This window comes from Belonocnema kinseyi, chromosome 10 (genome assembly GCF_010883055.1).
Source record: "Belonocnema kinseyi isolate 2016_QV_RU_SX_M_011 chromosome 10, B_treatae_v1, whole genome shotgun sequence".
Taxonomy (NCBI): Eukaryota; Metazoa; Arthropoda; class Insecta; order Hymenoptera; family Cynipidae; genus Belonocnema; species Belonocnema kinseyi.
Genome location: NC_046666.1, coordinates 35012870 through 35024876, shown reverse-complemented (window position 1 = coordinate 35024876; position 12007 = coordinate 35012870). Strand labels below are relative to the sequence as shown.

At 23.0% G+C, this 12007-nt stretch overlaps 1 protein-coding gene across 2 annotated transcripts in view; it reads left to right on the top strand.

Annotated features, from left to right (window-relative positions):
- Positions 1 to 4428: 4428 nt before the first annotated feature.
- The window catches only part of LOC117181638 (myosin heavy chain 95F), a 110314-nt gene continuing 102735 nt past the window's right edge, over positions 4429 to 12007 (top strand). For both annotated transcript variants that reach the window (XM_033374531.1, XM_033374530.1), the window contains exon 1: positions 4429 to 4520. The gene's annotated coding sequence lies outside the window, so the exon portion shown is untranslated. The remainder of the gene's footprint in view (positions 4521 to 12007) is intronic.

Sequence of the window (12007 nt, the reverse complement as noted above, 5' to 3'; positions counted from 1 at the left end):
AAAAACGTAAATTTTCTACCCAAAAGACAAATCTTCAGCAAAATTTCAATGAAAAAATTAATGTTCAACCAATAAAAAAATGAAACAAAATTGTTCCTTTTTCTAACAATAAAATTAAATTTTCAACTAAAAAATATAAATTATCCAAGAATGGAATAATTCGATTTTCAGTGAAAAAATTAATGTTTATTTTTTAAAAATTTACAAAATGCTTAAATTTTCCCCGACAGATGAATTTTGAACAAAGAAAAATCATTTTCTACCCAAAACAATCTGATTTTAAAAAAAGACATGAATTTTAGACAAACTTTAAATTTTAAACTTTAAATTTTAATAAATAGGTAAGTGCTTATTCTTATTTGATATTTTCTTTGCAAAAGATCTGATTCAAAAATTAAAAACTAGATGGTTTAAAATGAAATTTTAAAGTTTAATTCTACGAAAAAGATGTTATTTAATTTTATTGGCTTAATAATATTGGTGTACAAATTTAATTCTTAACCAAAAAGATGAATTTTCAAATAGGTAGATTAATGTTACATCCAAAGGTTTCAAATTTAAAAAATAGACGATTTTTTATCCAAATAGTTTCATTTTTAACTAAAAAATATAAACTTTTAACCAAAAATGAAACAGTTAAATTTTCAGTAAAAAAATTGATTTCAAAATAAAGGTATATATAAGAAAATAGTTCAATTTTAAACTTAAAAAGATCATTTTTTAACCAAAAATGGAATAGCTGTCATTTCAATTCTAAAATAAATTTCAAAAGAACATATTTTTAATAAAATAATAAAATTTTCCACCGGAGAGATGATTTTTTAACTAAAATTATGAATCTTCATCAAAAAAAAATGTTTAACCAAAGAGTTATACTTTTAATCAATTATTTGAATTTTCAACCAAAAACATGAATTTTCAACGACAAGGATTAATTTTTTACTCGAAATGCGTTCATTGTTAATAATGGTAATTTTTTAATAATGCTAGAAATTCCGTTTTTCTGAAATTTTTAACTTTTCATCCACTTTTCAAAAAAACTGTAACAATTGAATGTTTAGTTAAAAAGTCGTTTGAAAAAGGAATTTTCGAAAAAATAAAAATTGTCAGCAAATAAGAATAATTTTTAACATGTGAATTAATTTTCTGCCAAAAAGATGAGTTTTTATTAAATACGTGAATATTCAACCAAATGGTTGAATTTTTAACCAAAAAATATAAATTCTTGACAATAAATGTAGCAGTTGATATTTCAACCAAAAAAAGATTAAAAGAATTTTTTAAAATTTTGTATTTCAACCAAAAATACGGTAAGAGCATTAGACTGGCAATCTGAAAGACCTGGGTTCGGATCCCAGTGGAGCTTGAAATACATTTTTTCACAATTAAAAAAAAATCAATATTAACAAAAATGCTGATTTTAAACCAGTAGACAAAAATCATCAAATTATTTAGATAATATAAAAATATTTGTGCAAAATTGAGCTTAAGAGACCCATAAATATAGTTTTAAAATTGATCAATAAATCTGGAAACATTTTGACACCAAAAGATTCAATTTTTATGGGAGCCATTTGTTCTTTTTATTTAAAAAAAAGTAACTGTAACACATTTCTCCTTTTTTGTAGCTGTTGTTCTTAAAAGGATTCGTTAAAAGTAAAGTGTTACAAATTTTTAAAAAGTAACGGTAACTGTAAGCCATGACTTTTAAGTGGTATCGTCACAACTCTCAAGAATGGTTTTTCTTTTCAGATTCGTATTTTGTTAACTGTTTATTTTCTAAAGGAAAAATCCGGGTTTGAGACCAGAAACAAGGCGTAATTCAAAAATCGCTTAATTAAAATAATTTTAATTTTAAGTCTTCATTTTAAAGTTTACATTTTAAATTTAAAGAATTTTTAAATTATTTTTTTAAGAACTTAAACAATTATAAATAAAAAGCACTTATATTTATATTTTTAGTTGAAAATTCAAATTTTAATTTTGAAATTGAGCAATTTTGTTCAACAAGTTTTTAATTCATTTTTTTTAATGCAAAATTAACTATTTAACTATTTTGTTGAAAATACTTTTTATTGTTTTCTAGAAATCAATGTTTCACTGATAATAATTCAACTATTCCATTTTTTGGTAAGAAAATATCTTTTCTAGTTAAAAATACAACTATTTGGATGAAAATTCTTCTTTTTGATTGATGGTTCATCATTTTAATTAAAAAATTTTTTTTGTAAGAATTAGTTTTTTGGTAGAAAATTAATTTTCTTGGTTAAAAGTTCATCTCTTTCTCAAATGTTAAGTATTTCGTTCAAGCTTTGTTTTGTTAAAAATTAAATTTTGCACTTAAAATTGAACTATTTTATTTCAAATTCACTTATTTTTGTAGAAAATTAATGTTTTGAAATGAAAATTTAACTATTCTATTTTTTTGGTTTAAAATTTATATTTTTTATCAAAAGATTTAAATATTTTATTGAAAATTTATCTTTATTAGTTCAAGAATAATATATTTGGTTAAAGATTGAATTTTTGGGTACAATATTACTCTCATTGATTGAAAATTCATTCTTCTGGCTGAAAATTCTTATTTTTTGTTTAAACTAAAAAAATTTTTTAAACAAAATTTAAATATTTTTTGGTTAAAATATCAACTGTTACATTTCTCGTTAAAAATCTATCTTTTTTGGTTAAACATTCAACTTTTGGGTTGAATATTCATGAATTTAAATGAAAACTCGTCTTTCTTGCAGAAAATTAATTTACATGTTTAAAAATTCATCTCATTTGTTACACATTTTTATTTTGTTGAAAATTCGTTTCTTCAAACTAATATTACTTGAAAATTTAACTATTTCATTTTTTGTTGAAAAGTGAAAAATGGTCAAAAAGTTGAAATTTTTTGGGGGAAAACGCGACTTTCTATCTCTATTTTGAGAGAAAATTGATCAAAATAATAATTAATTATTTAAAAAATTCATTTTAATATGTAATTATTAGTATAAAATAATATTTTAAATATTAGAAACAGTTTGCGTTAAAGAAACGCAGCAAAATCATAATAAGCCCAAAAAACTCGAAAAACTAATTTTTTCACTTATCGGTTTCTTTTGAAGATCTATAAAAAGACTTATGTGGGTAGTTTTTAAAAAATAATCTTTTATTTATATTCAATGGCTGTCTGAAAGATTTAAAGACAATTTTTTAATTTTTCAGAATTTAAAAAAAAATCATGAAAGATTTGAACAATCTTAAAACATTAGAAGGTTTAAAAATATTGAAACGATTAAAAAAAGAATTTTTTTAAGATTTATGGGAAAATTTTTATGATTTTTTGTTTTGAAGAATGAACTTTAAGCGAAAATTGAAAAAGATTTTCAAAACTTTGAAAATATTTCCTTGAATTTCGAAAGAAGTAGAAGATTTTAAAGCTGAATGTTTCAATTTGGCAAGATTAAAAAATAAAATAAATATTTAGAAGATTTGAAAAGTTTGAAAAAGAATTTTAAATTGCAAAAGATTTTCAGAAATGCAAATTTTAAAAATGATTTCAAGCCAAAATTTTACAAGTTTTAAATAATTTTTAAAGGATTTCAAGTGAATAAACCATCTTTCCTAAGCCCCCTAGGAAATTTTGAAAGATTTTAAGGCAATTCTTGTACATTTTTAATTAATTAACCAAATTTTAAGAAAAATTTGAATCACCTAAAAATAGTTTTAGGAGGTTAAGAGGTTTTGAATAGATTAAAAATATTTTAAAGCTTAGAAGCATTTCCGAAAATTTATCAAATATTTTTTTATTTCTTCAAAACTTGTAGAAGTCCTAAATATCTTTTAAAAGGTTAAAATATTTCCTAATATTTGGTAACATCCTCTAAAATGACGAAATAAATTTTTTATCTTCTAGATTCTTCTTTAACACATCTGTAAGATTCAAAAAACATTTCTGATTTTATGATGAATCCTATTTATTTAAGTTTAAAAACAAACTGATAATAATTTCAATATTTGTGTGACTAAAAAAAAATGTAAAAGCATTTAGTGTTACATCAAAATATTAGGTATGTTACATGTGGGGGGGGGGGGGCAAAAATATAAAAAATAACGTTACATATTATGTGTGCGCTCCCTTAGTATCATACAAATTCAATTTTTTTTTAATTTCTTTAAAAAATTTAATTTTTTGTTAAATTTCTTTCAAAATTGCATTTTTTAAATATTATTTCAAAAAAGTAATTGACCCAAATCAATAATAAATGTGACTTAAAAAATAAACAACAAAATGGAAAAAAGGCAGGTGATCTTTTCAATAAAAGATCAAGTTGATCGCGCGATTTGCCAGGTGATAGTCCGTTCGGTCGTCCGCGTGGCAATGCCGATAACAAACGAAGTTTCTCGAGTTTATGCGAACCGAAAAAGCGCCTGTCGACTTCAGTCAAGTGCGGGACGCGGCTCTGCGCGCTCTGTGTGTCGTTCGGTTCTGTTCAGTTTTGTTTGGTTCAGTTTCTCCTTCATCCGGTTAACAGGTTGGCATTTTTCTCTTCATTTTTATTTATTTTTTCAATTCTTTTCCACCCTTTATATCTTAAATTTCTCTACCATAATTTCCGTCTTCAAAAGTGACACCGAACAAATGACAACTGTTTGACTAAAATCATTGTTTTTCAAAAATGTTCAAACTTACTGACACTTAACGTCACGAGCATTATTGTCATTTTCCATAATTTTGAGGTCCAAATAAAGTACTGTAGAAAATTTGAATGTGTGTTCAGTTTAAGGAAGAGGGAACTAATTGTTATATTTGTAGAAAAATACTCTATTTACAGTGAAATATGATATTTTTAGAAAAAGATTATGCAACGTTTTTTTTTATCTGATTCGACAAGTGTGTGATACAGTGACACTGAATATGTACATAAAACAATAGAACGAAACTCGAAAATTTTAAATGTGAACAAAATTTAAAACAAAATGCAGATTTTTCAAACTTTTTAATGAATTTAAAAAGTTTAAAGATAATAATTTTTCTTCAAATTCACGAAATGCTTTAAAATTTTATTTATTTTAAAAAATTATTTTTAAGAGAATATTTAAAAAGGTTTCAAAATATTTCCAAAATTGTCAAAACAAAATCTGAAATATTTTAATTCAATTTTTTTAACTTTGCAGCATTGAAATAAAAATTAGGAAGTATTCGAATAATTTTAAAAGATATTTAAAAGTGATGATAAAATATTAAAAATAATTAAATTTTTTTTAAAGATTTCAGAAAACGTAAAAATATTTATTTTTAAAAAATGTGTAGGTTTTTAATGAATTTGAAAGGTTTTAAGATAATAAATAAATTTTCCTAAGATTCCTGGGTTAATTTAAAAGGTTTTTTAATGAGATTATTGAAAAAGATTTAAAAAGATTCCTACAAATGGCAAAAAAGAATGTAGTCGATTTTAAGAAAATTTTTTTAATTTTGCAGAATTGAAAAAAAAAATTATGAAGAATTCGAAAAATTTAAAAATATATTTAAAATTTCAAAAATATCAAAAATAATTAAAAATATTAAAAAGATTTCAAAAAATGTCTATTTATTAAGTATTCAAAATCTAATGTTTTTTGCTCGATTTACGCAAAGGATGCGAATAATTTAAAAATATCTTTGAAAGGTTTGAAAAAAATATAAAAGATAATTTAACATTTTTAAAGACTTGAATTCGAATATTTTCAAAAGCTATTTAAAAGTTTTGAAAAAATAATGTAAAATTTGAAAAAATTAAAAAAAATTAAAATAAAATGTTTATTTTTTAAGATTCGAAATAAACTTTTTAAACTTTTTAAGGATAACGTATATAAAGCTTCACGATCATAAACAAATTTTCTTAAGATTCCAGGGAAAATTTTAAATGCTTTATTTTTTAAAATTAATTTTAAGACAATGTAAAAAAATATTAAATACCCTACTTTCATGTATAAATAATAACTAAACAGTCATTATCTAAAACAAAAATTAATAAAACTTTTAATTAAAAAAATATTCGGTATGAAGAAAATGTACAAATTTATTGATTCTTTTCTCGTTTTAAACAATTGAAAATGATATCGTAGTTTTATATTTTTTAAATCTTGGAAATGTTTAATTTAAAAAATTTTTAATGTTGCAGTTACACGAATTTTTGGTTGAAAATTGATCATTTTTAGTATAAAATTCAACTATTTGATTAAGAATTCAGTTATTTTGTCGCCAATTTGTGTATCAAGTAGAAAATTGACATTTTGGTTTGAAAGTGTTTGAAAATTGGTTTCAATCAGTCTCTTTATAGAAAATTGATCTATTTGATTTGAAAATTGATCTGGTTGTTTAAAAATTGAACTACTTTTTTATTTTTTCAAAATCGTGGGTTTTAACTGAAAATTTATTTATTCCATTTTTGGTTAAAATTTTTTTTTTTTTAGTAAAAAATTTAACTATTTGGTTAGGAATTAATTTATTTTGTCGATAATTCGCGTTTTTTCATAGAAAATGGTTAATCTTCGAGTTGAAAATTCAACTATTTATTTGAAATTTCATGTATTTTATTGAAAATGTATCTTCTTCGTTGCAAATTAATGTTTCTAGTTGAGAATTCAACTAAAAATTAAACTATTTGGTTAAAATATCGTATATTTGTTTAAAAATTCATACCTTTTGGTTAAAAATTAAACTATATGTTTGAAAGTTGAACTACTTTGTTGAAACTTTTTATTTTTTTGTTGCAGATTCAAAATTTTAGTTGAAAATTCATTTCTTTGTTTGAGAATTTAACTTTTTTATTTTCGGAAAAATAATTGTTTTAACGAAACATTTTTTAATTTTATTTTTGTTTAAAAATTTATATTTTTGTAGTAGAAAATTCAATTAGTTGGTTAAGAATCTACCTAATTGGTCAAAAATTCGTGTTTTTTTAGTTGGAAATGAATCTTTTTAGTTTAAAATTTATTTATTTGAAATTGCAATATTTTTTAAGAGCAAAATTATGAATTCAAAGCGTTTCATATTGAATTTTATATGCTACGGAGATTAATTTTATTTAAAAGAATTATTCTATTATTCCCCTAACTTTTTGAAAAATCACTCTATTTGTCCTGTTTTAGTATCATTTTATGCTGTTAAGTCTGCAATATAAAAATTTAAATGATTTCAATTTATATAAGTACACTCCAAGTCCCATATAATAACAATTTCAGGGGTTAATTCGCACTGGGCTTGTAACTAAATCGGTACCTTCGAAACGCAAACAGTTAGGGCCGTCTGAACCGTATCCAATTAGACTGCATAATATTGCGCAATATACTCGACTGAGTACTCGCGCACTGCGGCCCTTCCGAGGCGAGAGTCGCAACCGTCTCTCGCTCTGCCCCTTAAGATTATTATTGATTATTATTTACAACATTGCCTATAAGTTATTATTATTTTAAAGTTTATTTATTGTAAGAAAATTCTGTTGAAAAGTAACAATTTGCAAATATAGCATGCACCTGCTTTGATGACACGTTGGTCAGAGATAATTTTCTTCAGATTATATCTGCTGGAACTAAAGATAAAACGACGTAATGTGAACAATAGGAATATGATAATACATTGTGTATATGCAGCTGATTCGTAATAATACAATACCTCTCTTCCGCACCTAAAATGCAACTTAAGTGGCCATTCAAATTTCAATGCTACTCTGATGATTTTTCTCAAGGCTTTCTATTATATATAAATTCAAACGATGACTTCCATGCGATCCACTTATTTGAATAAAATTGTAGATGAATGAATTTACAAAAAAAAGTGAGAATGAGCAAATCTTTTTTAAAAAATCATAAACTGGAAAATCCAACCAAACAGTTGCATTTTAAGATAAAACTGATTTAATTTGTACCAATGAGATGAATTTTATACAAAATTATTTCTACAAACACCAATTTTCTAACAAAAAGACGAGTTTTCTACTAAAATGATGAATCTTCAACGAAAAATGTATCAGTTGATATTTTAAGAAAAAATATTTTTATTATAAATAAAAAACAGCTGAATTAATGCAATTTTTTAACATACCATTTAATTTTTCAATACAAACAAATTTAATCTTCAATCCAGAAGATTGCAGATACATCAAATAAAAATATCAAACTAAAAATAATTCTTCAACAAAAATTATGAATTTAAAAAAAAGCTTTCAATTTAAAAAGTTTCTGCCAAGATGAATTTTTTAACAAAAAATACAAATTTTGGACGAAGTAGTTAGGTTTACAAACAAAGACATTCATTTTCCACTAGAATGGTAAATCTTCAACAACAAAACTTAATTTTCAAAAATTTAGTATAACTGTTAACCATGTAGTTGAATTTTCAACCAAAAACGATTTAATTTATCAACGAAAAAATATACATCCTCAACGAAAAATGTAATAGTTCATACTTTAATCAAAAAATATTTTATTTTAAATCAGAAACAGCTGAATTCATAAAGAAATAAATTTTCAAGAAAATAGTTAAATCCGCAATCAAAACAAATTAGCTTCCAACCAGGAAGAATAATGCACGATTGATTAAATATTTTGGAAGATTTCACATACGTTAAATCAAAATGCCAAGAAAAAATTAATCATTCATCAAAAAGTCTCATTTTTAACCAAAAAGCTTTTAATTTAAAATTAGATTTTAAGAAGATTAATTTCGTAACAAAAAAGACGAATTTTTAAACAACCAGTTGAATTTTTAACTAAAGAAGATAAATTTTCTATCAAAAGTGACGAATTTTCGACAAAAAAGTTTCTGCCAAGAAGATTAATTTTTTAATGAAAAAGACGAATTTTTAATTAAATAGTAACATGTTTAACCAAAGAGCTGAATCTTCAACTAAAATGGAATAGTTGATTCTTTAATAAAAAAATATTTTTAATCAGTAACAGTTGCGTTCATAAAAAGAACGACTTTGCAAGAAAACATTTAAATTCTTAACCAAAACAGATTGATTTTCAATCTGAAGATCAATTTGATTGATTAAAGATTTTTGAAATAGTTGAATTATCAAGAAAAAAAATTTTAATTTAAAATAAAAATCAGTCGAACTTCTCCAAAAATACGTGGTTTTTATCGAAATAATTAAATCATCAAAGAAAACTGATTCATTTTCAACCAAAAAGTAACATTTTTAAGAATTAATTTTTCAAAATGACAAATTATTTTTAATTTTCGCAGGAATGTTAGGAAAAGTTGCTTATTTGTTTAAACCTTTCAAAATTCTTAAAAAGCTTTAAAATTTTGTATTCCAAATGTTTATAAATTTACATTTTGTTTTCAATTTATTGAAATGCTTTCAAATTTCAAATTAATTTTCTATCTTTTCAAAACTTCTAAATATATTTTAAACTTACTTGTTTTCTTTAAACTTTTCTAATCTTGCAAAATTGAAAAAAATCGCCTTAATATCTGCTAAATTCTTATTCGAAATTTTAGGAAATCATTCAAAATCTTTGAAAGCTTTTTCCATTTTTTCTCAAAATTGATTTTTCAGAAAAGATTCTTGAAACACTTTTTTTTAATTTAAAAATCAGCATCTTTTTCAGAATTTTAAAAATCTTTTCAAGTTTTAAATAATTTTAGCTAAATATCTCTTCAACTTAGTCGAATTTTCTTCACCATTTTATAATCTTGGAGGATTTTAATAAGTTTTGAGATAACTGAATTATTTCGAAAGATATTTAAAAGGTTTAAAAGTTTTTACAAGATTGAAAAATAATAAAATTCTTCAAAATACATCGAAAAATTGAAAGAAAAATGCAGATTTCGGATATTGAAAAAATAACCTGTTTAAGAATGTTGAAAGAATTTAAGAGAATGAGAAAAAAACCTGACAAGTTATGAAAATTTCAAATGATTTTTTATTTTGGTACATTAATTTTAAGAGAAAAGTTTTGAAATCTTTTTTACTTTCCTCTTAAAATTCATTTTTCAAAATAAAAAATCATTTGAAATTTTCATAAGACTTATTATAAGGTTTTTTTTCATACTCTTTAAATTTTTCAAAATTCTTAAAACGCTTATTTTTCTAAAAACCAAAATCTGCATTTTGCTTCCAATTTTTTGACATATCTTGAAGATTTTAATTATTTGTTAATCTTGTAAAAACTTCTGAGACTTTAAAATATCTTTCGTTATAATTTAGTTTTTTTTAAACTTATTAAAATTCCGATACTACAGATTCTTTTTCGAGATGTTTTGATATCTAACATTAATTCTTTTAAATAAAACCTGTACCCTTTAAAGATAATAATAAAATTTTCATTTTTCTTATCTCTTTGAAAGTGTAAAAAAGTTTACAAATTATGATGTGCTAGCAAAATGTTAAGAACAGAATTATATCCCAATACTAAAAAATCATTCACAATTAAAATGTTCTCTTTCATCAGTAATGTTTATAAACATACAGAAATAAAAATTATGTTGAAATAAAATGACTCATTTGAAAATTTTAATTTACAAAATTGCTAGTGCACAAAATCCATTATCATTATTTAAAAATAAGTGAATAAAAAGCAGGAACACAACTGATTCAATAAATAAAAATGCACTCAATAAAAAAACCTGCGTAAAAAATAATATCTTTGTAAATAAAAAAAATGTTTTTATCCAGCATTTTTTTCTGATGCAAGTATGCAATGAGTGAAACGTAATTTTAAGTTCTGTTGATTTTTAATTTTTAAATAATAATTTCTTAAATTTACAAAGAATTTAATTAACTTTGTTTTTTCTTTTTACATTAGCAGGTCACTAAGGCTGCCCCATCCCATTTTTATATAATAATAATTAAAAGGCCCTTCAAAAATGGTAATTTCAATTTGCAAGGTGCTCTTTCTCCCCTTTGAAACTAAAGCAACTAATGAAGAAATAATTTTTTTTTGAGTAACAAAAGATTGGTTTAGATTTTAATAATAGTAATTACTCATGGACACATATATGTTACATAGTCATATCTTATTGAGATACCTGATAAAAAAACGTTAGGGTCTGATATGAATTTTACACATCCTCAACCTATCAGAATTAATCTGACTTTGTTTTTACTGTTTTATTGCCTTTTATTGCTTTTACTGCCTTATTTGCTTTAATTGTCATAACTCGCCTTGCTTCAATGAAGATTACACAATTAAAAACATAGATTAGAAGTGAAACTAAAAAAGAAAGTAAGCCGAAAAGTAATTTTGTATAAATTTACCAATTTTTCATCAAAACACAAGAATTCTTAAAGAAATAAATGAATTTTCTACTAAAATGATAAATCTTCAAAAAAGTTAAATTTTAACAAAGTAATCCATCTTTCTACCAGGTAGCTTAATCACAAAAAATTGCAGTCAAAAAAGAGGATTTTTCAACCAAATAGTTGAATTTTCAAACAAAAAAGATTAAACATCAACTAAAAAAATTTTAATCTTTAAACAAATAGTTTAATCTTCTAGCTAAAAAGATTAATTTTTTAGAAGACAGCTACACTTTCAACCAAGAAAGAAGAATTTTTAAGGAATAACTTTTTTTACCAACAATGATAAATTTTTAATCCAGGGGCAAATTTTTTTTCTAAAGAACGAATTTTGAACAAACAGTTGAATTTTCAAAAAATACATGATTTTAACAAAATCGCTTAATATTCAATATACAAAAGACCATTTTTACCCAAATAGTACATTTTTAACACACAACCATTTTTTCAACCAAATAGCTGTATTTACAACTAAATACTTTATCTTTCAAACGAAAGGGACAAATTTTAAACAAAATAGTTGTATTTTTTAAAAATATATGAATAATCAATCTACAAAAATGAATTGTCAACGAAGTGGTCGAATTCTAAAAAAAAAAAGATTTATCTTTATCCAAATGGTCAAATTAAAAAAAAAAGACGAATCTTCAATCAAATGGTCGAGTTTTCAACAAAAAAAAAAAAAGAAAAGATTAAGCTATAATCACAAACAGTTACATTTTAAACAAAAA